Source organism: Pisolithus orientalis, assembly GCF_024613125.1.
Source record: "Pisolithus orientalis strain OTSU chromosome Unknown F5J12scaffold_28, whole genome shotgun sequence".
Lineage (NCBI taxonomy): Eukaryota > Fungi > Basidiomycota > Agaricomycetes > Boletales > Pisolithaceae > Pisolithus > Pisolithus orientalis.
Window position 1 is genome coordinate 505,311 of NW_026260809.1, and position 27,723 is coordinate 533,033.

The window sequence follows — 27,723 nt, forward strand, 5'->3', positions numbered from 1 at the left end:
TGCCAAACTGGAAAAATGTGAGTTCCACTCCAAGTCAGTAGAGTACCTAGGCTACTGTCTGTTGCTGACCAGCCTCACCATGTCTGGTGAAAAGATCAAAGCCATCTGTGACTGGCCCAAGCCCCAGAAGGTCAAGGACATCCAATCCTTCCTAGGCTTTGCCAACTTCTACTGACATTCATCTACAACTACTTGGACATCATTGTCCCCTTGACCTGCCTTATGCAAAAAAACATACCCTGGAACTTCTCCAAGGAGTGCAAATTGGCCTTCAATAAGCTCAAAGAAGCTTTCACCACCACTCCTATCCTTACTCACTTCATTCCTGGCACTCAACTCACAGTGGAAACCAATGCCTTGGACTATGCCATCACCAGCATACTGTCCATTACCAGTGAAGACAACCAACTTTGCCTGGTTGCCTTTTACTCCCACCACAACCAGAGGGTTGGAAGAGATGGCAGTGGGCACTACCACTCCTGAGGGGCTGGCCTCTGACTTGCTGGGCACCCTGGTTCAGATGACCTTCTTCTTCTCCCCAGCCCTTGGCAATGTAGCATCCTCTGGCACTCACTTCTTCCTGGACTTTGCCCCAACCTCCTTGACCTCAGGCTCCACCCCCTCAGGCAGCTCACACCTGACCTTCATCTTGGTGCACCGGTCACACATCCTCTTCTTGCACTTACTCTGTTGCAAGCAATTGAAGGTGCATGGCACCTGCCCCTTTTTGCACTGCTTCACAACCCAGCACCCATGGCACCAGTGCCCTTGTCCTACACCTTGCCCTTCGACTCCCCTGTTTTCAGCTGCATGTGGGCCTCCTGTTCTCAGCATTCAGTCTCCAGACACTCCTGCTCCTGCTTTTTGGCCTCCACCTGCTCCCTCTTGCATTGCTTGGCCTCTAGCCACTCCCTTGATAAAATCACCCAGTCTTAAGGCCTTGTGCCCAGTGTAAGAGACTAATATTTAAGTAAATACTACAGGAAACATACCTTGTGCCCAGTGTAAGAGACTGAAGAAAATATCACTGGGCACAGAGCAGTAAGTGCGCAAAAATGATAAACAGATGTAAATAATAAACAAATGTAAACCAAGGACACTTAGAGCGAAGCTAAGTGCCCACTGCAAGTCTGTAGAGTGAGAACAGAACATAATAAAGGACAAACTGCGAAATGAGGTGCACAGGCACCACATATGAACATCCCTTTCCACTCACTCGGCCTCCAACCAGGTGGCCTCCTCTCTCAATGCTCTACACTGCTTATGTTCAGCCATCTTTGCTTTGATCACTGGCTCCTCATCCTCACTGTCAACCTGGAGTTTAGGAGTGGTCACCTTCTCCAGTTTGAAGGGGGGCTGGAACACACACAGTGTGGATGCTCAGGAATGGGACATATTGGAAGTTAGAGAACAAGGGTTTCATGACCAGCAACCACTTTTTAAACCCAAGGGAACATGTGTTCTGTGGGATGGCAATTGCTGACCTTGTGTACCTTAGGGCAGGTCTTGAGGGCTTGACCCCAAGGGGGGGATACTGTCATATACCAGGCAGACTGATGTCTTGGTCTTGTACCATGAACACCAAGTCAGTACTGAATGCTGATGTCACTTCATTTCCTTGTTCCTTTCTAGTTAGATCTTGTACTGCCCTCACTTATACCAAGGCAGTGTCTGTCACTGGCTTCCAGCCTCTGCTTTCTATGTTTCTCACTTAACCTTTAGTTAGTTCCTTGCATCACTGTTTAGCCTCTCACTGGTAACCCTGGCCTTTGGGTTACTGGTCCTCAGTATATATACTCTATGTACATTGTACTTAGTTCCTCAGTCTGAATATCAATCTAGTTCACCCCTCAGCTCCTAGCTTAAGCTCGAGACAACTCTTGACTTTTGCTCCTGACCCCCCTCAGCTCTCTCTGACTTCAACCTGGCTTGCACAAGGGTCCAGTGCATGAGCTAAGACCAAGGGTTGTTGCACCTGGCACTTGGCCTTTGGCCTTTGACCCCCAACCTAGTCATGAACTTAACATTAAGATAAGAAGAGTGTGGTTCTGTGTTTGATAGCATGAAGGAACCACAAGAGTGAGAAGTCTTGAGACTGTTGAGCTCTGTAAAATCTGCAAGAGTTTTTCACCTTTGTTATGCTCTGACATTGTGGCTTTGTCAAATGAACTAGACACAAGGTGAAGGAGGGACACACTATGGGCTGAACTTGTCATAATATTGCAAGTGTAGTACTCCAGCACTCAGCAATGCTAGTCCCTACTAGCACTTGGTGGTTAAACCACACCAAGTAAGCCAAGATACCTTGACCAAATAGCTCAGCAGTTAGAGCCCCTGGTTGAAACCTGGGAGGTCCAGGGTTCAATCCCCTGTCTGGTCACATTTATTGCAACACATAACCCCTATGGATCCACTACTAACTCAGACTTCAAGGGTTTCCCTCTGTTAGGACAACACCTGATGCAAGAGGAATGTCAGGAGGAGTATATGTGAGGGGATTTGCAAGGTAGGAAAAACTAAAGTTACAGAGTACCATGGTAACTGTATATGTACCTCTGTGAGGAGTGCACACAATATCTCTGTAAGTAGTAGTCTGCTGCAGACAGTAAGCAATGAAATAGAAATGAGTCAGGATGACTCTGTAGTGAAGGAAACAATGCCCAAACTGGTGGTGCAATCAAGCACAGCAAGGGGGCAGGACAGATGGTTGGAAGCAAGGCAAAATGACATACTGTACAAGGATAAATGCAAGCTGAAAGTAAGGAAACATACAAAGGAACAACCAAACTGCAGTGACTACACTGCAGAACTCTAGACCATGACTAACTCCTTCCAGGGATGGTGAACAACCCAGACCACAGCCCAAACTGTGACAGTGATGACCATGATGATCTGAAACAAGAGAGTCACAATGACATAAGTGTCATGTGACCAAAAACTGAAAGGGGGTCAGTTGAGGTGTAACAGTTGGATTTATCTCTGAACATCTGTCTGGTCTCTTCCTCTGATAAACAAGGGCTGAGATCATGCAAGGGGGTAGTGCATGAGCTAAACCTGACACCCTCTTTCTGTTCCACTTCTGCCTCAGCAGACTTCATCCCTGCTGACCCTCTGCTAGTCAGATTTCCATTCATCTGTGTCAGACTTGCTTCTGCACCTCTTCCCAGAACTTGTCTAGCATCAGAGTTGGTTGGAGTAGGCCCAGACTTGACATATAGCCATTTTAAAATGACATGTCATTTGTGTCATGGTTGTGCATTCATCCTAAGTCCTCACTCACTCCACACCCCTTTCTGCTGGTCATTTGCTCACTCTGCACCAACTCTGCCTGACCCCTGACATTTATGAGTCATCTCCACTCTGACTGCTGTCAGACTTGTACTGCTCTCCTACTGGACCAAATGGACTGTTCTCTGAGGGGTCATGTGACTACCTTTGGACTCCTCCCTGACAGCTCACAGTCAGGTACTCCACAGCACATGCACCACATGGTCCAGCACCTGGACTGTTTCCTTTTCTGGATGTTCTATGTTACCTGTTCATATGTCCTCCATCTACCCTTCATTCATCATCTAGGAAGTTTTACTTAAAAATTTCTGGGTCTCCATATGTCAGTTCCAATTCTGGTTACTGTACCTCCATAGTAGTATAAAAGCATGTATCATACTCCATCATTCCTCAGTACGAATATCGACTTAGTTCCTACTCCCTCTGTCTCCATCTTCTGCCTGTCAGAGTTACCTCCAACTGTCTGTCTGTACTCCCCCTCTGAAATACGAGGGCTGAGATTGTGCAAGGGGGTAGCACACAAGCTAAACCTGACACCCTCACTTTGCTCTGCCCTTAACTCAGCAGACTTCATTCCTACTAACACTCTGCCAGTTGGAGTTCTGCTCCTTCTGTCGGACTTGCTTCCAAACCTCTCCCCAGACCTCATCCAGCATTGGAGTTGGTCGGGGTAGGCCCAGACTTGACAATTTGGACACTTTCGAGCATGATGTTGTCAGTCATTATTTAGTAAATAACATAAGGATTTGACAACTTCTGAAGGATGTTTTTCTTCAATCTTGCCTGATTATATAATGTACATAATCCTGGGCCATAAAAAGACTTGGTGCCCACTCAGCTATCCCTACTCCACCATGAGATGCATTTTTGCCTCTGCTAGAGCAAATATCCATCTTCCTTCTGAATCTGGCCATTCTGCTCATCAAATATCCTCTAGTACTGGTATGGGAAGCTCTACTTTGGCCATGGTCATCAAAGCATTCCAGCTAGATAAGGAAGACCTCAAATTGGGACATCATTGCCAGCTTTCTTCTACTAGCAGTAGGAGGATAGTCTCTAGTGTGACCTCTGGAAGGACTGAAAATGCCATCCAGGTCACCTATATAATAAGAGTGGCCCTTTCCTCTCCCATCTCTGCCCAAACTGTTTGCAGTGTGCTTGATTCTACATCCCTGAAGGCTATAGTCAAGCAGGAGAAGCCACTCCTGTCTGGAAAGCACAGGCAACAGGGATTTTCCTTTGCTCTTAAGCACCAAATCTGGACTGGGGAGGACTGGACTTGGGTCATCTGTTCAGTTCAACCAAAGATCAATAGTATTGGGTCAGATGGAAGGAAATATGTGTGGAAAATGGTAGGGCAGCCTTTGCAGGATAACTCTGTTGGAGATGGTGCATTCTGTGCATTTGTCATATCCATGACTCTCAGACTGAAGCCTGGTCCAGTCCAGACCCCTACCCCCTATCTCTGGTCAAGTCTGGACCTAGTCAGACCTAGAAAACCCAACTCCAGCCTAAATAACTCAAGTCCAGTGTTTCATCCATATCTCCAGTCCACTCTGGCCTCTCAGCCTTGTCTGAGCCTTAGGCTATCCCTAGCCCCTGTCCTGGACCTCTCCCCAGCATGCATAAGGGTACAGTACATACACTGAGACCAAGAAAGGTAGATCCAACCCCAGACCAGCTTCCCTCTGTGTGCACTCAGAGACCAGTCAGTTTCCCATGGTCCCAGCCTTATTCCAGCACTCCCAGCCTTAACTGCAGTCCAAATGGTGTCACACACCAAAGGTGTTTGGTGGACATGGATAATGCTGATGAATGGAGATGAAGACTAGACCTCTAATGCACAGAATGACAGCCAGGAATGTCAGCAGTCACCCTTCACACAAGAACAAGTTGTCAATGCCAAAGAAAAAGGGAGGAAGTGAGTTAAGTGCCAATAAAAATCCTCAAGTGCCTGTGTATGGCATTCTGGTTTTCAACATATTGTTCAGATAACCACAAGCTCAGGCCTTGTGCCCAGTATAAGAGACTGATATTGAGGGAAATACTACTGATAACTGTTCAATCAACCCAACTTTTAGGCCTGGTGCCCAGTATCAGAGACTGTATTCAACAGCTAAGTAGTGACATTACCTTGTGCCCAGTGTCAGAGACTGAACAGAAAATACACTGGGCACACACAACTGCTAAGTGTGCAAAGATGGTAAACAAAGGAAAACAAGAAGTCACAACATACCATAACACTGTATGGTGTAGGAGTGCGAACTTAGAGCATATTAGTGTAGCTAGTAAAAATAGAATAAGTGAAAATGCAAACAGAGGGGCAGAGGCACCACTGTGACAAAAACATACCTTGTGCCCAGTGTAAGAGACTGAAGAAAATTTCACTGGGCACAGAGCAGTAAGTGCACAAAAATGATAAACAAATGTAAATAATAAACAAAAGCAGACCAAGGACACTTAGAGCAAAGCTAAGTGTCCACTAGAAGTCTGTAGAGTGAGAAAAGAGCATAATAAAGGATAAAATGTGAAAATGAGGTGCACAGACACCACAAATGAACACATATCTCCACTATTTCCATAGATACTGACACCATTCCCACACTTGCTTATAGTGCCCAGCCACACAATCCTAGCTTCCAAGTTTGGGAAGGATCTCCACACTCCACACATTTCTACAGCACTCCCCCCAAAAGATGCTCATTTCACTAATTCTTCTGATATGGCCACCTCCACATCAATCATTTCACCTGTCACCTTGCTAGGGACCATGGCTACATATATTTACCAGGGGGTTCCTACCAGCTTCCATCCTGAAGTGTCCTGGTACATCTCATCCTCATCTGCCCCCTCTCAGCCCATCCAGCTTGGACAGCATATTCTTCTTGTCAGTATGACCTCTAGGAGGATGTTCTTTGGTTGCCTCAGGTCTGTCATTCAGTTAGAAAGGTCTTATGTGGTCATTTCAGTCTTTCCAGTCCAAGAAGCATGTGGATCCTTCCTCCCTGCTCCTTGCAGCATCTTCACACCCATCTCATCCATCATCCTTCCAAAATTGCAACAGCCACAGTATAATCTACTGTTCACCACTCTCCCTGATTGCATCCATGATGAGTATGATGTTGCAATATGTTCATATTAGGTGCCTGTGCACCTCAGACTGCATTTTCCCTTTATTTTATCTCTGTCTAACCCTACAGACATGTAGTGGACACTTAGCTTCGCTCTAAGTGTCCTTGGTTTGCTTTTGTTTATTGTTTACCTTTGTTTATCATTTTTGCGCACTTACTGTTGTGTGCCCAGTGAAATTTTCTTCAGTCTCTTACACTGGGCACCAGGTACAGTCCTGTATTACTTTACTCAATATTAGTCTCTTACACTGGGCACCAGTGGCCTCAGTTTGTGGATATATTAACACAATAAATGCGACCAGACAGGGGATTGAACCCTGGACCTCCCAGGTTTCGACCGGGTGCTCTAACCACTGAGCTATTTGGTCAAGGTATCTAGGCTTACTTGGTGTGGTTTAACCACCAAGTGCTAGTAGGGACTAGTGTTGCTGAGTGCTGGAGTACTACACCTGCAACATATGATGCACACCTTGCCTCCTTGTTGCAAGATACAGTAGAAGATGCTCCCCCTGCATCCTCTCTTCCAACAGAGCCTCATTCCTGAAGTTTTGATTTGCTTCACTGAGAGGACAATTGTGGGGCAGGAAAGTTGTGATCCCCTATGCTCCTGTCACCCCATAGACCCCCAAAGCTTGACCCCTTGTGACACCTGACACCTTCCATCCCCTTTCGGATGTACTGTATCAGCATCAGATCAGCACTGCCTCTCTGTCATCCCTCCTTGGCCTAGAAGCAATCTCTTTGAGATGTGACATGCACAGCCTCCCCCTAATGTGATTCCAGTGTGCTTTCCCAGTTTCTGACATTACTTGACTCATACTTTGACATTCTGACTGTCCTTGACTTACCTATTGCCAATACTTACCAATCTTTTGACATTTTTTACTGATTCTTTGCTTTTTGGCTTACTTATACTTACCAATGCTCACCAATGCTTTCTAAGATGATTACTCACTGCTTACATTCCTTACCTATCAGTTACCAATCACTTACCAAGTGTTTGCACCTTGTTTTCTGTAAGTGCTGAGTATTGGGATATCTTAACAGTGTTCATGGTGAAGTGCAATGCTGATGGCTCTATAGACCGCTACAAGGCTTGATTGGTTGCCAAGGGATATATGTTGGGATGGTGCCACATAACTTTTGAGGATTAGGCTGTTGCTTTTTTATGGTAGAGTGACCTGGGCTTGACATTGCTACAGATGGTGTTCCATATGAGGGGGAGGGCATGCAGGAGGATATGGCTGATGATAATGATGACAATGAGCCAGATTCTGTTGATTAGTACTTAGTGTTTTTAGCTGCTGTTACAGTCCTTATAGTCCTCATTGAAATGAATGGCTTTTCATTCACCTTTCATGTGCTGTATCACTTCAACATCCATAAGGAATTGACCAACTATTGTTACAATGCTTCCTCTAGTTCACTTTTCCAACAGCATATCATATCAACATTTTTATCTTTTCCTTCCCAGTCATACCACTTTGAATCCTCCGCTCATGAGACATACATCCAATAAATTGAGCCATGAGAAGGTGGGCTTCGATTGGCACAGATACTTTTGTGAATGGGCATAGGTTTCCCAATCATAATCACATCAGTGGCTGGGCATGCCATCGAGATGTCTTCCATTGGCTGTGGGGTTTGGCTTTGCACTGTCACATATGGACTTGGTTGTTGAACCTGGAGATGGGTGCCATGCTGTGGTTGGGATGGTGGGGACAGCTGGCTGAGGGGTGGAGATATACTCCAAGCCTTGACAAAGGGCTTGGTAAGATATCCCAATACTCAGCACTCTATGTGCACAGAGTCAGTAACTAAAGAACAAGATACTCTGTGCACAGTAAAAATGCGAACACTGAACAAACAAAGAACAACTGAAGAACATAAGTGCACACATCATTAATATGGAAGGTGGGGAACCTGGGAATTAGTCTGAGGTGCACAGGCACTAACAGCAACACTCCCCCCTGATTGTGCACCTCTGCACATTAAGAACTCCCACTTGATCCACCTAGTCCTAGCATCTGACAGAAGTTGATCACCTTGGCCTTGGACAGTGGTTTGGTCATCAGGTCAGCAGCCTGGGCATCAGTGGGGACAAAAGTGGGAGCAATGAGGTTGTCCTGGACTGCATCTCTAAGCCAGTAGAAGCAGAGATCAAGTTGCTTCATTCTGCCATGGTGTTCAGGATTCTTGGCCACAGAGATTGCAGAGTGGTTGTCCATGTGCAGCACAGAGGGAGAAGAGAGTGGAGAAGCGATTTCAGAGAGTAAATTTCGAAGCCACTTGATCTCCTTGCCTGCCTGGACAGCTGCTATGTATTCTGCCTCAGTGGTAGATAGAGAAATGACATTTTGAAGCTTGGAACACCAGGAGATTGCACCAGTACCCATCTTGACAACATATCCACCTGTAGAGCGACCAGTATCCTGGCAGCCACCATGATCTGCATCAGAGAAGGTGGTGAAGGGCTCAGAGGTTGAAGGATCAGGAGAATAAGTCAGGGAATAGTCCAGAGTACCCTTGATATAGTGCATTAGGTGCTTCACAGCCTGCCAATGAGCCCAGCCAGGATTGGAGTTGAATCTGGCCAGAACTCCAACAGTATAGGCAATGTCTGGGCAGGTAGTGGTGGCAAGGTACATCAGAGCACCTACAGCAGAGAGATAGGGTACTTGGCGCATTTTTTCGATTTCTGAGGCATCCTGGGGAGACTGGGAGCGAGAGAGGCGAAGATTTGGCTCCATGGGTGTAGATAGTGGCTTGCAGTCAGCCATGCCAAATCTTTCCAGTAAATCCAGGCAGTATTGGCGCTGGGAGAGCGAAATGGAGCGATTGGGGCGATCTCTGTCAATTTTGATGCCCAGGAGTTGGGTAGTAGGTCCTAGATCTCGCAGTTTGAAGTGCTGGCTGAGTTGGCAGATGAAGGAGTCTATGGCAGCTTCAGAAGACGAAGCAAGAGTCATATCATCCACAAAAACAGGCAAGATGATGGAGACACCGTCCTTGGAGTAGATATAGATGCTGGCATCAGAATAGGTTTGTTTGAAGTGCAGGGACTCCAATACAGAGCGCATTTGTTGAGATAACCACAGACTGAGGCCACTTGTGCCCAGTGTAAGAGACAAAATATTCAAGGGAATACTACATAAGACATACCTTGTGCCCAGTGTAAGAGACTGAAGAAAATTTCACTGGGCACACAACAGTAAGTGCCCAAAAATGATAAACAAATGTAAACAATAAACAAAAGCAAACCAGGGACACTTAAAGCGAAGCTAAGTGTCCACTACATGTCTGTAGGGTTAGATAGAGATAAAACAAAAAGAAAATGCGGTCTGAGGTGCACAGGCACCTAATATGAACAGCATTTTCTTGTTCCAGCGATTGCCACCTTGTTTGCTGCCATAGATGGCTTTCTGGAGCAGGCAGACATGAGATTTCGAGTTTCCTTCCACAAATCCTTCAGGTTGTGCCATATAGACTTCACAGTCCATTTCCCCATTCAGGTAGGCATGGGAGATGTCCACAGAGCACAGATGGAGGTCCTGGAGAGCTGCAAGAGCTAGAACCACTCTGACAGAGGCAAGGTGCACTGTATGTTGAGATAACCACAAACTGAGGCCACTTGTGCCCAGTGTAAGAGACTAGTATTCAAGGGAAATGCAGTCCTGAGGTGCACAGGCACCTAATATGAACACTGTAGGAGCAAAGACCTTGAGATAATCAAAGCCAGGGCGCTGATTATAGCCTTTTGTGACAAGTCTGGCCTTGTAGCGATCTATGGAGCCATCAGCATTCCTCTTGACCTTGAATACCCACTTGGAAGTCTGGCCTTCCTAAGGCCTTCTGGGGCGAGTGTCTAGCCACCTTGGTCCATGTGTGGAACAGATGCCCCACTGATGCAGTCCAAAATGCGACCCCCTATGAACTATGGCATGGGAGAAAGCCAGATGTCTCCCACCTTTGACTTTGGGGGTGTACTGCCTATGTGCACATCCAGAAGGACAAGAGGCAACCCCTGGAGTCCCACATGGAGAAATATGTCTTTATAGGGTACCCAGATGGCTACAAAGGCTGGAAATTCTACAATCCCACCACAAAGCGCACAATCATCTCAGAAAGGGCTGATTTTGATGAGAGGTACTTCCCTCTGTCCACTCGCCCTTCCTCACCTTCCCTACCTGCGCCTCTTGCTTCCAAACCTACCCAAAATGCGCCAGTAGCTCCTATGCCCTCCATTCCACCCCCTACAGCGCAATACTACCATCCAAGCACAGATCTGGACACAGATAGTGACACTGATGATGATCTGGATCAAGGGGGAGTGATTGAGCCTGTGGCAGCTGATCCAGACCCCATACAGCATCCTGTCGCAATTCCAGAGATCATACCTCCTCCTCCTCACACTCCCTCGCCTCCACCACCTCCTAGACCTGCCAGTCCCATTGGAATTGGTGCCAGACTGCCTGCTAGGCACAGACAGAAGCCCAGAGACTGGTGGATGCTCTCTCCTGCGCAATTAGAGGATGTGGATGACCCAGATGACAGTGATGATGAACTGGCCATGTCTGCATCCATCCCTGACGAGCCACTCACATTTGCAGAGGCAATGTGTCGCCCTGATGCAGATAAGTGGAGAGAGGCAGCCCTGGAGGAGTTAGCTGCTCACCAGAGCAATGGGACCGATTCCAATGGGACTGGCAGGTCTAGGAGGTGGTGGAGGCGAGGGAGTGCGAGGAGGAGGAGGTATGATCTCTGGAATTGCGACAGGATGCTGTATGGGGTCTGGATCAGCTGCCACAGGCTCAATCACTCCCCCTTGATCCAGATCATCATCAGTGTCACTATCTGTGTCCAGATCTGTGCTTGGATGGTAGTATTGCGCTGTAGGGGGTGGAATGGAGGGCATAGGAGCTACTGGCGCATTTTGGGTAGGTTTGGAAGCCAGAGGCGCAGGTAGGGAAGGTGAGGAAGGGTGAGTGGACAGAGGGAAGTACCTCTCATCAAAATCAGCCCTTTCTGAGATGATTGTGCGCTTTGTGGTGGGATTGTAGAATGTCCAGCCTTTGTAGCCTTCAGGGTACCCTATAAACACACATTTCTCCATGTGGGACTCCAGGGGTCGCCTCTTGTCCTTCTGGATGTGCACATAGGCAGTACACCCCCAAACTCGAAGGTGGGAGACATCTGGCTTTCTCCCATGCCATAGTTCATAGGGGGTCGCATTTTGGACTGCTTCAGTGGGGCATCTGTTCCAAACATGGACCAAGGAGGCTAGACACTCGCCCCAGAAGGCCTTAGGAAGGCCAGACTCGTCCAGCATTGCAGTAAGCCGCTCAGAGAGCAGTCTGTTGGCTCGCTCTGCCACTCCATTTTGCTGGGGTCGATTTCTGACTGTGTGCTGGCGCAGGATTCCGCATTTGGTGGTAAAATCGATGAAGGAGTTGCTCATATACTCCCCTCCCTTGTCATCTCGCAAAACCTTGATTTTTCGTTCGCTCTGGTTCTCAGCAAAGGCCTTGAAGGTCTTGAAGGCCTCAAAGACCTCAGATTTCGCTTTCAGAGGCAAAACAAAGTGATAGCGAGTGAAATCGTCGATGAATGTGACCCAATACTTGTAGCCTGAGAAGGTGGCATGGCCTACATGGTGTACATCACTGTGGACAAGTTCCAGAGGCCTAGAAGCGTGCCAGGAAGCGGTGGGGAAGGGGTTTGCATGCATCTTTCCAGCCAGGCATGGTTCACAGATGGGGTCAGGGGAGGATTTGGAGTCTAGGGTCATCCCAGTGACCAGATTTCGCTCCAGCAGCGATTTGACACCAATCAGGTTGTGGTGAGCAAGTCTCCTGTGCCATAGGTCGAAATCCAGAGGCAGAGTGCTTGCTGCAGAGGCATACTCAGTGAGGGGAACAGTCTCCCCCTCAAGGAAGGCGGAGTTGTTGTCTGAAATTCGTGCAATGAAGAGGGAATGTTGGGAGCGAAGCCTAAATGCCATCTGCGAAGAATTGATGGTCACAGTAAAGCCCTTGTTGTGACAGAGATATAAGACAGATAATAGATTATTTCGAAGGTCTGGCACATGCAGGACATTGCTAAACTCCACAGGGCGACGCTTTCTACCTCCCACCACAGGCTCAAACACTACAGACCCAACCCCAGCTGAGTAGATCAACTTATTGTCTGCCAGCTTGATAGGAACGCGTTTTTGGCTGTAATTTCACAGCCAATGGCGATGGGGCGTCATATGAGCAGTGGCCCCCGAGTCTGCGATCCAAAGGACGTCAGCATCGAGCTGCAGAGGGCAGAGGAGGGAAGAGGGGTCAGGGAAGCGAAGACTTGCATTTCCTGCAAATTCCACAGCTTGGGAAGCGCTCTGATTTTGCCAGGAGGTAGAGGGCGATGAGCCAGAGGCCTGGGGCGAAGGGGACGAAGCAGATGCTTGATTTGCGGTTTTTGGAGTCTTCTTTTCCTTCCTGTTCTTCTGAGAGCGATAGTAGGCTTTAGATCTCGCAATGTTAGGGCATTTGTGGATGCAGTGGCCTGAATATTCGCAGAACGAGCAAACCGACGAAGCTAGGCACTTGCAATCGCCAGAGGAGGTTAAAAGCGCGGTCTCTGATGTACTGGCATTAGGGCGACGCCTGCGCTGCGATTCTTCAGCCAAGAATGCCTCTTTTAGTTTCTCTTTGTCCAGAGAGTGGAATAGGAGTAAGGAGGACGCAAAATGCGCATATTCTTCGCCTAGAGAGCGAACCATAGCCATGCAGACAAGTTCATTGTCCAAGTCCTTGATGGAGTAGGGGGTAGAGGGATCCCTAGGGCGCAATTCCTGGATTTTGGACATGGAATCCTCAATTCTAGCAATTAGGGAGGACAGGGACTCATCTGGGGCCTTCCTGATCAAAAAGAAGTCATCCCAGGCATTAAAACGAGCTCCAGGGCGCTGCTGGAGGTGGATGGAGGCCAGGGTGTTCCAGATCTGTACAGGATCATCCTGCACAGCATCTACATGGGTCCTCTGCTCACTAGAAAGTGCCAGGTAGAGTTCTCCAGCTGCCCTGTCCGCTCTAAGGTCCCATTTGGCCTGAGCTTCGACTTTGGAGTCATCAGGGTGCTTTTCCAGACCACTAACAATGGTCCAGAGCCCTTTTGTGCGCAGGAAAGCCTTCATTTCACCTTTCCAGGTCGAGTAGTTGGAGGCAGTGAGTTTAGCGACGGAGGGCGACGAGTTGGCATGGTCCTCAGCCATGGTGGCAAATTTCGAGTCAAGAGGAGAAGGATAGGGTGGATGGGGTGAGTCTGGAAGCTGGGAGCTCGAAGATTGAGCTGTAGCGAGCGAGTGTGTGGTTCGTTTGGGTCGAGGTTTTGCGCAGAGGTGGATTACGTGGTGACCAACGAGTGCTGAGAATCCTAGAGCGCGGGGCTCATAACCCGTTGAGATAACCACAAACTGAGGCCACTTGTGTCCAGTGTAAGAGACTAGTATTCAAGGGAATACTACATAAGACATACCTTGTGCCCAGTGTAAGAGACTGAAGAAAACTTCACTGGGCACACAACAGTAAGTGCGCAAAAATGATAAACAAAGGTAAACAATAAACAAAAGCAAACCAAGGACACTTAGAGCGAAGCTAAGTGTCCACTACATGTCTGTAGGGTTAGATAGAAATAACACAGAGGAGAAATGCAGTCCTGAGGTGCACAGGCACCTAATATGAACATTGGCTTACCTCTCCCAGATGCTTCTACCCTTCGCATTGACAACCAATCTGCGATCTCTGTGGCCAAGAACCCAGAACATCATGGGAGGATGAAGCAACTTGACCTCTGCTACTACTGGCTAAGAGATGCAGTTCAGCAGAACCTGATTTCACCTATTTTTGTCCCTACAGTCGACCAGGCTGCAGATCTTCTCACCAAACTGCTACATCGCACCAAGGTCATCGGTTTCTGCAAGATGCTAGGACTTGGCGCATCAGGGGGGAGCAGTTGAGTGCAGAGGTGCACATTCAGGGGCGAGTGTTCATATTAGGTGCCTGTGCACCTCAGGACTGCATTTCTCCTCTGTGTTATTTCTATCTAACCCTACAGACATGTAGTGGACACTTAGCTTCGCTCTAAGTGTCCTTGGTTTGCTTTTGTTTATTGTTTACCTTTGTTTATCATTTTTGCGCACTTACTGTTGTGTGCCCAGTGAAGTTTTCTTCAGTCTCTTACACTGGGCACAAGGTATGTCTTATGTAGTATTCCCTTGAATACTAGTCTCTTACACTGGGCACAAGTGGCCTCAGTTTGTGGTTATCTCAACACTTTGAGTTTGTCCTTGTCCAGAGATTGGAAGAGAAATAGAGAAGAAGCAAAATGCGAGTAATCTTCGCCTAGAGAGCGCACCATAGCCATACAGACAAGTTCATTGTCCATATCCTTGATGGAGTATGGAGTAGTAGAGTCCTCGGGGTGCAATTCTTGAATTCTGGACATGGAATCTTCCATTCTAGCAATTAAGGAAGACAGGGACTCATCTGGGGCCTTCCTGATGGACAAGAATGTTGCAATAAATGTGACCAGACAGGGGATTGAACCCTGGACCTCCCAGGTTTCGACCGGGTGCTCTAACCACTGAGCTATTTGGTCAAGGTATCTAGGCTTACTTGGTGTGGTTTAACCACCAAGTGCTAGTAGGGACTAGCGTTGCTGAGTGCTGGAGTACTACACTTGCAACAAAGAAGTCATCCCAGGTGTTAAAATGAGCTCCAGGGCGCTGCTGGAGGTGGATGGAGGCTAGAGTCAACCAGATTTGGACAGGGTCATCCTGTACAGAATCTACATGGGTCCTCTGTTCACTAGAAAGCGCTAGGTACAGCTCCCCAGCTGCCCTGTCTGCTCTAAGGTCCCATTTGGCCTGAGCTTCGACTTTGGAGTCATCAGGGTGCTTTTCCAGACCACTAACAATGGTCCAGAGCCCTTTTGTGCGCAGGACAGCCTTCATTTTGCCTTTCCAGGTCGAGTAGTTGGAGGCAGTGAGTTTTGCGACAGAGGGCGAAGAGTTGGCATGGTCCTCAGCCATGGTGGCGAATTTCGAGTGGAAAGGAGAAGGATGGGGTGGATGGGGTGAGTCTGGAAGCTGGGAGCTCAAAGATTGAGCTGTAGCGAGTGAGTGTGTCATTCTTTTGGGTCAAGGTTTTGCGCAGAGGTGGATTACGTGGCCACCAACGAGTGCTGAGAATCCTAGAGCACGGGGCTCATAACCTGTTGAGGTAACCACAGACTGAGGCCACTGGTGCCCATTGTAAGAGACTAATATTGAGTAAAGTAATACAGGACTGTACCTGGTGCCCAGTGTAAGAGACTGAAGAAAATTTCACTGGGCACACAGCAGTAAGTGTGCAAAAATGATAAACAAATGTAAATAGTAAATAAAAGCAAACCAAGGACACTTAGAGCAAAGCTAAGTGTCCACTACATGTCTGTACGGTCAGACAGAAATAAAACAAAGGGAAAATGTGGTCTGAGGTGCACAGGCACCTAATATGAACATGAGGAACCTGGGAAATTAGTCTGAGGTGCACAGGCACTAACAACAACATGTCCACCACAGAGGCAGAGTACATGGCAGCTGTGCAAGCTGGGAAGGAGATCAAATGGATGTGAAATTTGCTCCAGGAAATCAGTTTTTCACTCTCAAACCCATCCTCATTGCATATAGACAACCAATCTGCAATATCAGTGGCAAAAAACCCAGAACATCATGGCAGAATGAAGCAACTTGACCTTTGCTACTACTGGCTGAGAGATCCATGCAGCAACAGCTTATTTCACCTGTTTTCATCCCTACAGTTGAACAGGCTGCTGATCTCCTTACCAAACCCTTAACATTGCACCAAAGTGATCGAGTTTTGCAAGATGCTGGGACTTGGCTCATCAGGGGGGAGTGTTCACATTAGGTGCCTGTGCACCTCAGAGTTTGCATTTCTTACTTTGTTATGCTTCCTATTAATCCTACAACTAGCGGTCACTTGGCTTCACTCTAAGTGACCTTGGTTTGTTTCTGTTTATTGTTTACATTTGTTTATCATTTTTGCGCACTTACTGCTGTGTGCCCAGTGAAGTTTTCCTTCAGTCTCTTACACTGGGCACCAGTGGCCTAAAGCTGTGGTTATCTGAACAGAACTTGCAATGATGCCTGTCATTCCCATGGATGACAGCCTATTGCTCCAACCATGGCAAAGTCCCCCTGATATTCCCCATGGTGTTTACTTGCCAATGCTCCACTGTAGCCATTTGTGGTCCCAATCAAATTCTATCACATGTGGTGAGGCATCCAAGGCTGCTGGTCCATCCAACCTGTCTCACCATAACTCAAACAAAGAGAATGAGTTCCCACTCCAGAATCCTCTGTAAGTGTTTTTGATCACACAGATTGTGAACTGGTACCATTTTCAACTCAGTACAAGTGTATTTGGTCCAAATGGAGTCACAAAGAAGGTGCCACTTGCACCTTCTCAGCCAAAGATGAACATGAACATGCAGTTGTTGATATTGACCTCCTCAGTAAAAGGGGAAAAGAAAATGAAGATAACATTGTTGCAGGTGTCTCTCAATTGTCACCTGCACCCTCTGTTGCACTGTTTCACTGTACCCACCATTTGTGAGTTCTCAACTGCCAACTCAATGCCTCATTCACACTGCCACTCTGCTGTGGCTGCCATTTTTGTTACAGTGGTGCCTCTGCACCTCTGTTCGCATTTTCATTTATTCTACTGTTATGTGCTACACTAATATGCTCTAAGTTTGCATTCCTACACTATACAGTGTTATGGTATGTTGTGACTGTTTGTTTTCCTTTGTTTACCATTTTTGTGCACTTAGCAGTTGTGTGTGCCCAGTGTATTTTCTCTTCAGTCTCTGACACTGGGCACAAGGTAATGTCACATGACTTCAACCATGTAATCCAGAGCTGCAGCTCTGCAAAGGTTTGTTTTCAACACTATAAACCTCGCACATGACTAAGCTGCTCCTGAGATCACATGATTCAGCACTCCAGATCACAGCAAAGGTCTGTCATGTGACCTCAATCATGTGATCTGGAGACTCAGCTTGCTGCAAAAGTCCATCACATGATCTGGAGCCACAGCTCACTCCAATGGTCATGTGACTGTACTCACTTCATTTTCAAAACTGTACACCCCACATTTGATGCATGCTTCCCCATGTTGTGGCTGTGCTACAACATTAATCATGTCACCACACATTCACTTCTCCATGTATGTGTCCATACTCAGGGTAGGAGGGCCAGTCTATAGGGTATCTACACCCTGTCCAAAGATCAACCCATCAACCCCTCTAGTTGCTGAGAGATAACAGGAATGGAAAACGCCAGAAAGCTGTTAAGATAACCACAATCTGAGGCCACTGGTGCCCAGTGTAAGAGACTGAAGAAAATTTCACTGGGCACACAGCAGTAAGTGTGCAAAAATGATAAACAAATGTAAACAATAAACAAAAGCAAACCAAGGACACTTGGAGCAAAGCTAAGTGTCCACTACATGCCTGTAGGGTGAGATAGAAATAGGAGAAAGGAAAAACATGATCTGAGGTGCACAGTGTTGAGATAACCACAAACTTGTGCCCAGTGTAAGAGACTTGTATTCAAGGGAATACTACATGAGACATACCTTGTGCCCAGTGTAAGAGACTGAAGAAAACTTCACTGGGCACACAACAGTAAGTGCGCAAAAATGATAAACAAAGGTAAACAATAAACAAATGCAAACCAAGGACACTTAGAGCGAAGCTAAGTGTCCACTACATGTCTGTAGGGTTAGATAGAAATAACACAGAGGATAAATGCAGTCCTGAGGTGCACAGGCACCTAATATGAACACACAGGCACCTGATATGAACAAAAGCATCATGCCATGCCTCCCTCACTGGGTGGATGACATGTTTAATACCATTGCTACATTCTCCCTGTCTACCTCCATCTATGCTCAAGGGTTCAGGGTGTCCCAATGGGAATTGAGTGAACAGGAAGCCAATTACACATCCCAGATGTGTGGGAAAACCCCAAAAAGTGCAAATAAAATAGTGGAGATTTCTGAAACATGTCAAAAACATCTCATTGCTCACTCTCCAGTGGGGCCATGCCTACCAGAATTGAGGGGTGATATGGAGAGGGGGGGGGGGGGGGGCATGTCCCATGATACTGGCACCATGTGCCAGCAGATTTGGCCCACAAGTGTACTAATGATTTATACCTTTCTGATGATCATTACAAAGTGTAGCATTGGACCATTTTGCATTTCTGTGACCATGGAGAAGTAAATGTGTGGTGACATGATTAATGTTGTAGCACAGCCACAACATGGGGAAGCATGCACTCAGGGGTAGCTTAGTCAAGTGCAGGGTTTACAGTGTTGAAAATGAAGTGAGTACAGTCATGTGACCTGGGGTATCACCACATGACCATTGGGGTGAGCCATGGCTCCAGATCATATGACAGACTCCTTTGTCATGACCTGCAGCACCAGATCACATGACTGAGCTCCCTGGAAATGTCATGACAGGTTGTCACATGACTATGGGTTGCAGTGCCATGGTCATGTGACTGAAAACATGTGACCTCCTGTCATGTAATCTGTTGTCATGTGACTTGTCTACTACCTCTTGACACTACACTTTTTGTAGTCAGTGGTAGTCAAAAATGCACACTACCAAAATGTAGCATAGTCTACACTACACAACACTAACAACTATTGCTACCTGTAATCATACTGCATTAATACCACAGGGAATGACAATGGAGTGATGTCATCATAACAAAAGTTGTCACTCCTGATTGTGTGATCATGACAGTATGCTTATCTTATCAGAAGGTAGAAGATTGCATGAGAAAAACACAGAATACTTAAAAAAACATGAGTGTTGACACAAAATGTCACTGGACCTCAATGACAATTAGGACTGGAGAATCCCCAGGGGCCATGAAGAATCTCCAATATGACATGGAGAATCCCCAGCAGCCATGGAGAGTCTCCATCATCCCATGCAGACTCCCCAACATGACATGAAGAATCTGTTGTGATTGTGCATTCATCCTAAGCCCTCACTCACTCTGCACCCCTTTCCACCAGTCATTCACTCACTCCACACCAACTCCACCCACCCCCTGATGTTTATGAGTCATCTCTGCTCTGACTGCTGTTGGACTTGTACTGCTCTCCTACCAGACCAAATGGACCATTCTCTGAGGGGTCATGTGACTACCTTTGGACTCCTCCCTGACAGCTCACAGTCAGGTACTCTGCAGCACACACACCACATGGTCCAGTGCCTGGACTATTTCCTTCTCTGGATGTTCTATGTTACCTGTTTGTATGTCCTCTGTCTACCCTTCATTCATCATCTAGGAAGCTTTACTTGAAAATTTCTGGGTCTCTGTAGTTCTGATTCCAGTTACTGTACCTCTGTAGTAGTATAAAAGCATGTATCAGACTCTGCCATTCCTCAGTATGAATATCAACTTAGTTCCTACTCCCTCTGTCTCTATCTTCTGCCTGTCAGAGTTACCTCTGACTGTCTGTCTGTACTCCCCCTCTGAAATATGAGGGCTGAGATCGTGCAAAGGGGTAGCACATGAGCCAAACCCAATGCCCTCATTTCACTCTGCCATTACCTTTGGTGGACCTTGTTCTTGCCAACACTCCACCAGTCAGAGTCCTGCTCTTTCTGTTGGACTTGCTTCCAAACCTCTCCCCAGACCTCATCCAGCATCAGAGTTGGTTGGAGTAGGCCTGGACTTCACAGAATCCCCAGGAGCTACAGAGAATCCCCAGCATGACATGGAGAATCCCCAGTGGGCTGCATCAGGAAAACAACACAAGTGGTCTAATAGTCTACATTACATCTAATGATGTCTTGATATCTGCAGGACTTTAGTGCTCACTGTCCAACATCATCTAATTCATACTGTCTTACTGACACACTTTTTTTCTGTGGTCCTAATGTGGTCTGTAAGTGATTTATTGACATCTTCATGCCACTATATTGCCAGAAATGCATTGGTTGAGAGGGGGATAGTTTGTCCATCATGTTCTGAAGTGCCAAATTGACCTCCAAAACATTCTCAGCCTTCCAAGTACTGATTAGTCCCAGAACATATGAGGCATGGGGGGGAAACAGTCCAAGGAATGACTGACAGCAGGTTTTTTAAGGGACTGATGGTTCTGAGAGCATGTCATACTGATGGCACTGTGGTGGCCACCAGTATTTGATAAGAATTCCTTGAGAAAATGACCATGTGAGCTAGAGACATGATTTCATGAGTTGTGGTAAAAGAGGGAGGGTTAATGGTACAAGACCAATGTTTGTCATTGTTTACATGCTGACAAATCATCTGGAAGATCATGTGGTTTATTATGTAATCATATCTTCCCATCCTTCATGCCCTCAACCTCATCAAAAGGTCACTTTTCACTATTTCACCAGTCAGGGACAAAAGTGTTGCAATGCACTTTTCAGAAAGAATAGAGTGTAGCTCAGCATGTATTCTTTTGTTTGGACTGAACCTTAGTGCTCTGGAAATCTTAGAGTCACACCTTTCCAATGATATAGGTGTCATGATTATCTGTGCACAATAGCCTGAGCTACATTGGAAGCAAGTCACACCTCACAAACATTGCAACACTTTTGTCCCTCACTGTATCTGTGACAATCTCTGCAACAGCACCCCAACAACACACAATCTGTTTGAAGATGAACTTTCCAATGGACTTGCCTGTCTCTGTGTGAAGCATAGCCCATTCAGGATAACTGGTGAGTGAACAGTGAGCTTGGGTGATGTAGCAAAAGCCATTCAACTTTGGCATTAAGAACATGTCCATGCATGCATTGTAGAATAGGGGTTCAGGAATGGCAATGACTGATCCAGATGGCAGATCTGGCACTTATGGCATGATTTAACATACCAATGGATGTCCTGCTCTAGCATGGGCCACCAGAAGCAAGTCAGCAAATGCAAGCAGGTCAAGAGGATACCCTTGTGCCCTAGCTCATTGTGAGCCTGGTGGAGAATTCCAAGGCATTTGTGTGGGGGTACCACTAGCTGATGCCACCCTTGGGGCTCCTTCCTCCACAGTTCCCCTCCTTTCATGAAATACAGAGTCACAAGACACACTAGGCTGTCCAACTCCTCCTCTTCCAACCCATCTGGCATTTTCTTCACCTCCAAAAATTCCTTCACCACTTGCAACCTCTCCTCTCTCTGCTTCACTTTCTCTGACCTTGGGATTTTGGTCTTGAGGTTTTCTGGCATTGATTCTTTGGTGGTAAAGGTACCTAGGCTCTGTGGCATGGCAAGGGATGAGTCTGACACAATGCTCAGAATTTCCAAAGGGTAAAGGTGAGGCTTGAAATGTGGTTCCCTACCATTCAAGAGCTCAATAGCAAAGGCCCCACACTCATCTATCCAATCCTCATAGTTCTCTTTTCCCTCCTTATCCTCTTCCATTCTCAGCCTGCATGAAAGTCCATCCAGCACTGTATGGTTGTGTGCTGGAATGTGTACAAGCTCAAAATCAAATAGAAGAATTCTGGTGATCCAATGGTTTATGGTCATGTTAGGCTGTAAGTCAGGGTTGTTAATCATCCCTTTGATGCACCATGCATCCACTTTGACAACTAAATTCCACATGCTGAAGGTATGAAGTCTGACATTGTGCAATGCATGGAAAAGTCCAAATAGCTGGAGCTTTGTTTGGCTGTAGTGGCATTTGTGATCATTGAGGGTAATTGAGCCAAACCTAGTAGGGTAGCATTTTCTGTCTCCCCCCTCCTGCATGAGGAGGTACCCAACAGTGATGATAGAAGTGTTGACTGCTAAGATGACTTTCCTTTCAGAATTATAGTTGATAGTTTGCAATGCAGGGGACAAGACAATTTCCCAGCAGAGGTACTCCATAGTTTCCCTATGTTTGTTGCAGAATTTGAAGGAGACATCTTTCTTGGTCAGCTCAATGAGGGGACATGTGTGTTTGGCAAAGTCTTTGATGAAGATCCTGCAGTATGAGCAGGGACCTAAACATCTGCACACTTCAGTAATGTTTGTGCAGTAAGGCCAATCTTTAATCTTTTGGACTTTAGCTTTGTCTGGAATTCTGCCCTCAAATGACACCTTGTGCCCAACCACTATGATGGATGGTGCAGTGATAATGCATTTCTTTGTTGACATGGTGGCTCCTGCATGATGCAGATAGTGCAAGACTTGGATGATGTTCTGCAGATGTTCCCAGATGAAGCATCTAATCCCAGAATTCTGTGGGATCATCTCATAGGTACTGTCTGGACTGTGGTAGGGGGATTTGGGGCCTTTGATAGGACAGTCATTGAAAAACAGAATGGTGACTTCTGGAATTTTGTCCTTTAAAATCCAACAGACATCTCTGTGGAAAATCTGGATGGCATTCATGTAGCCCATGGGAAGTTTGGTGAGTTGAAGGGTACTGATAGGGGTTTGGAAGGTAATGAGGTCACAGTAATTGTCATGGCTGGTGCAATGATTGTATCTGACCATAAGATCTAAAATTCTGTAGACTGAATGGCAGGTGAAGGCTTCAGTGATCAAATTGCTGAAGGGTGGAATGGCTCAGTCCTGAATAGAAATGGCATTTAGATGTTGGAAATCATGGACAAGGTACAGAGATTTTCCATCCTTCTTGACTACACAGAACCATTTCAAGCAATAGGATGAAGTAGACAGTTTGTAATCCCCTGTGGAAATCTTTTCTTTGATGATGTTAATGACTTCACAGAAAATAGCTGGAGGAATGGGAATATTACACTCAACCCAAGGCTTGTGGGCTAGCATAGGTATCTTCAGAGGAGGGAACATATCCTCTCAAAAGGTCCCTCTTTCCAAAGCATCCCAAGCGAAGGCACCTTCTTGCTCCCTGACCAACCATCACACTAGGTGAACTTTGCCAGGTCCAGATTGAGCTCATCAGCTCTTTGCTGAGTGAACCTGGAACCTGGCATGAATGGAGGGGGAGGAGTAGGTAATGCAGGCAGATCTGTGAGTGGGTCTTCAGCCTCCTGACACTCTACCCAGAATTCTGCTGGCATCGACATCAGTACTGGCCTCACCTTCCTCACTACAGGTTTGTACTTTAAGACATGATAATGGTATCAAACTGATAAGTAGAGCATAAGGCAGAGATTGTAAGTGGAGAAATGGTAGTAGCAGTCAAAAACAAGAAAGGATCAGTCAGAGAAACAGAACTGGTATCAAAGGGATCAACAGGGGGCATACTGTTGCCTCATATGTAAATCATAGATAAATACTGCAGCAGAATTTTTGGCAGTGTCTGTTGGCAAAAGAGTGGTAGACTTCAAAGGTGTTCATATAACCACAACTTCAGGCCACTTGTGCCCAGTGTAAGAGACTGAAGAACATTTCACTGGGCACAGAGTAGTAAGTGTGCAAAAATGATAAACAAATGTAAATAATAAACAAAAGCAAACCAAGGACACTTAGAGTGAAGCTAAGTGTCCACTAGAAGTATGTAGAGTGAGAAAAGAACATAATAAAGGATAAAATGCAAAACAAGGTGCACAGGCACCACATATGAACAAAAGGGTATGAGGGTGGATCAGAAACATAAAGAGAACACATGGAGAAAGCACAATCCTGGTCTCCTTGCAATTCATATGAGTCCTTGACCAATATTAAAAACCCTGTTCAGGTGGATTCATGTGGTGACACATTTATTTTCAGGCAAAGAAGTCTTCTTTGTCTTCAGAGTTTACAAATCATGGAAGGGGTTGTAGTCTGTTGTGAGGACTTGTCAGAATTAAAACCTGTTTCCTGGAATTAGAGTCATGGATTTCTAGAGACTGTTCACCATCAGGGAAATCATGAAGGACACTAGAGAGTAGGCAGAGGAAGGGTTGACTGAGAGTCTGTACAGTATGTTCGCATAGTCTCGCTACACAGTTGCTTGCTGGCTTTGGTATTTTACTTTGTTTGTGATCCTGGCAAGCCACTGCTCTGCCATGCTGCAGAGTTTGTATTTTGAACCACTCCAATGATGATGGATAATGAACCCCTGGAACCCCTCCTACCAATTATCACAGCACTAGTGATGCTCATTGGTGAGTCTTGCCTCGAGCTAGTGACTGAAGATATGCCCTCTGATAAGGATCAAGCCAACTGGACTGAGGAAGAGAAAGAGGCCCTTGTTGCTTTCCTTGTCGATGAGAAAATCACTGGCAAGATGGGTGATGGGTTGTTCAAGTCTGCCACTTGGAGTGCAGCTGCTGCCCGCATAAACAAGAAATTCCTGAAACAAAAAGGTGCAATGAAGACCTCTGATATGTGCAGAGGGAAGCTCAGTAATGTGAGTATCCTGTTCCCTCCCCAGTGCCTGTGTAGCCTCATCGATCATTATTGGTACAGCTCAAATCCATACTGAGGGATATCAACTTATGGCAAGGTCATTCTGGAAAGCATTGGGATAATGAAAATGGGGCAAATATTATCTCTGAGAGTGAGGAAAGCGACTTCAAGGAGTGGTTAGTGGTATGTGTCCATCATCTTGGGTCCATCGCTTGACATTGATAACATCCATCGACAGGGCCAACCTGGGAATGCTATGCGCCAGTTTAAAAACATCGGTTGGCCCCTGCTTATGGCGATGGAGTCGCTGTTTCCAAATGACCAAGCCCATGGTATGTGTGCCTACCATCCTACGACTTCTGCAGCATTCGTATCCGGTGCCAGTGGTCCTGGCCTCTCTGTAAACCCATCTAGCCATACCTCCAGTGATCTGGTGATGACCCCATCCATGTCCTCTGCCACTTTACAGTTCGTTACTCCTCAGGTTGGAAGCTCCACCGGCATCATTGAAGATGATGCGATCAATCAAATGTCCATTGACAAGGTAGCTCCTGCTAACAGAATGAACGTGCAGTCCCAGCTATTTTCAATGCAATTTAATCCACCCATGCTGACTCTCACTTCCCCTACGACATTACTTAGCTCATATCCCCCCTCAACTACCAGCTCTATGCCATCAAGTAGGAAGCATACACATGTGGATGCCAACCCTGCTTCACCCTCTGCTGAAATTCCATTGGTGCAAGCTGTGCTCCAGTCGCTCTCTATCAAGGATGATGCAGAATGCTCTTCAAAGAAGTCAAACAAGAGCAAAGAAACATCCACGCCCGCTTTACTTGTCAGTGTACAGGGTTCCCTTTCATACCTTGGGTCTGTTATCAGTTTGTCATCTGCAGTTGCTGCACAGCAAAGGCATACTGAGTGTATGCACGCCACCATGGAGATGCTCGCATGGCGAGATGACAACATTCCCCTGTTAGCTAAGACAGCCCTGATGGAAGCATTCCATATGGATGGGAGGGTGATCGATTTATACCTCATGTTGGATGATAAAACCCTTCATAGAAACTGGATTCAGACTTGTCTTTGTAACCAGAAACTCATTCCAGATGACCTTGTGTTGTAGTACCTCCATCATGTTTGTATCCCTGCTCACAATTTATCTGACCTGGTGTTTTGTTATGCAAAGGATGATCCAGAGATATTCATTTAGAAAGTGAGAAAAGTGTACATAAAACAATCTCTATGATCAAGTTTGCCCTCACTTCCACAGATACTCCTGGTAGTCATGCCACATTGCCTCAGCAATGGAATCACGCAACACCCTGGCTGATAATTCTTGAGGGTCATTGTCTCCCTTGTCATCCCCCGATAGCGTGCTTTCTTCTTGCTCAATGTTGCCAACTTCCCCAGTACCCCCATCACCTCTGCTATCCCCCTCCAGCATTTTTCCATCAGCATCTGGATCCCATTTGTGTGACATAATTAAATTGTGGATAACGCATAGGGCGACAGGAATGTGTGCCTGGATCTCAATAGGATATTCTGGAGGGAGAAGAAGAATTTGGAAATGACACTTGATGACACCAAAGATTTGTTCAACAACATTCCATGCAGACAAGTGACACAAATTGAAAAGCTCTTCCTTTGTTTGTGGGCCAGTAAAATGGGAAGTAAATGGATATCAATCATGCAGTAAATGCATACCTTAATGATGCTTGTTGCCACTCTGCCAGGTGATAGTGTGTGCAGCAGTAAGGTACAAGGACTCCTTCTGACAATGGGAATCCAGTGTTGCCAAGTAGATACTTTCCTTGGGGAATATTGAGGCTTGAATTAATAATGATCGATGAGGCTACACAGGTGCTGGGGAGGGAACAGGATACTCACATTACTGAGCTTCCCTCTGCACATATCAGAGGTCTTCATTGCACCTTTTTGTTTCGGGAATTTCTTGTTTATGTGTGCAGCAGCCACACTCCAAGTGGCAGACTTGAATGACCCATTGCCCATCTTGCCAGTGATTTTCTCATCAACAAGGAAAGCAATGGGGGCCTCTTTCTCTTCCTCAGTCCAGTTGGCTTGATCCTTATCAGAGGGCATATCTTCAGTCACTAGCTTGAGGCAAGACTCACCAACGAGCATCGCTAGTGCTGTGATAATTGGTAGGAGGGGTTCCAGGGGTTCACTATCCATCATCGTCAGAGCGGTTCAAAATACAAACTCCACAGCATGGCAGAGCGGTGGCTTGCCAGGATCACAAACAAAGTAAAATACCAAAGCCAGCAAGCAACTGTGTAGCGAGACTACATGAACATACTGTATGGACTCTGAGCAGTAAGTTGAAGGGTGTGTGATCAATGACTTGGATTTGTAGATGGGCTTTGATGTTTCCTATGTGTGAGGTGGCATTCTCTGTGACCCCAAGGGTGCTTTCTTGGGATTGGTTAGCAGCCTTGAGGGCACAGTCATGTCAGTGCAAAGAGGGGCCTCTAAGGCTTCCCACAACTCCTGGCACAAGGCCACTACTTGGCATCCACTGTCCAGTATACATTCAACATGAAGTTTGTCCATCAAGATTCCATTGACAGCACACAAGGGAGCTGTAGTGAGGCCCATGCACTTCCCTTTGGTGTCTCTGACCCAGTACTGTTCATAGGATGCCCAGGCAGCTGAGGGAGTTGCATCTGATGCAGTTTCTAAACTCCCAATTGTTATCTTCTTCATTGTGCCCAGTTCTCTGACCTGCTTGCAAATATCCAGACTGACAGCTAGAAGATCTTTAGTGGAAATTTCCATCTTTGTGTCTAGGCCCTGGTTTATGATCTGCTTGGTCACCATGGCCTCATCAAAGCTGCTTTGGTAATGGAATTGAGGCACTGAATTTGTAGTGGGCTTAAGTTTCCA

The 27,723-nt window shown here is 46.4% G+C and overlaps 3 non-coding genes across 3 annotated transcripts; 1 reads left to right on the forward strand and 2 right to left on the reverse strand.

Annotated features, from left to right (window-relative positions):
* The first annotated feature begins 2,307 nt into the window (after nucleotides 1-2,307).
* F5J12DRAFT_t155 lies at nucleotides 2,308-2,380 on the forward strand. Its single transcript has one exon. It is a non-coding gene; the product is annotated as a tRNA-Phe (tRNA).
* A 4,334-nt stretch (nucleotides 2,381-6,714) lies between these two features.
* Nucleotides 6,715-6,787, reverse strand: F5J12DRAFT_t158. Its single transcript has one exon. It is a non-coding gene; the product is annotated as a tRNA-Phe (tRNA).
* Nucleotides 6,788-14,986: 8,199 nt separating this feature from the next.
* F5J12DRAFT_t157 lies at nucleotides 14,987-15,059 on the reverse strand. Its single transcript has one exon. It is a non-coding gene; the product is annotated as a tRNA-Phe (tRNA).
* Nucleotides 15,060-27,723: the final 12,664 nt, after the last annotated feature.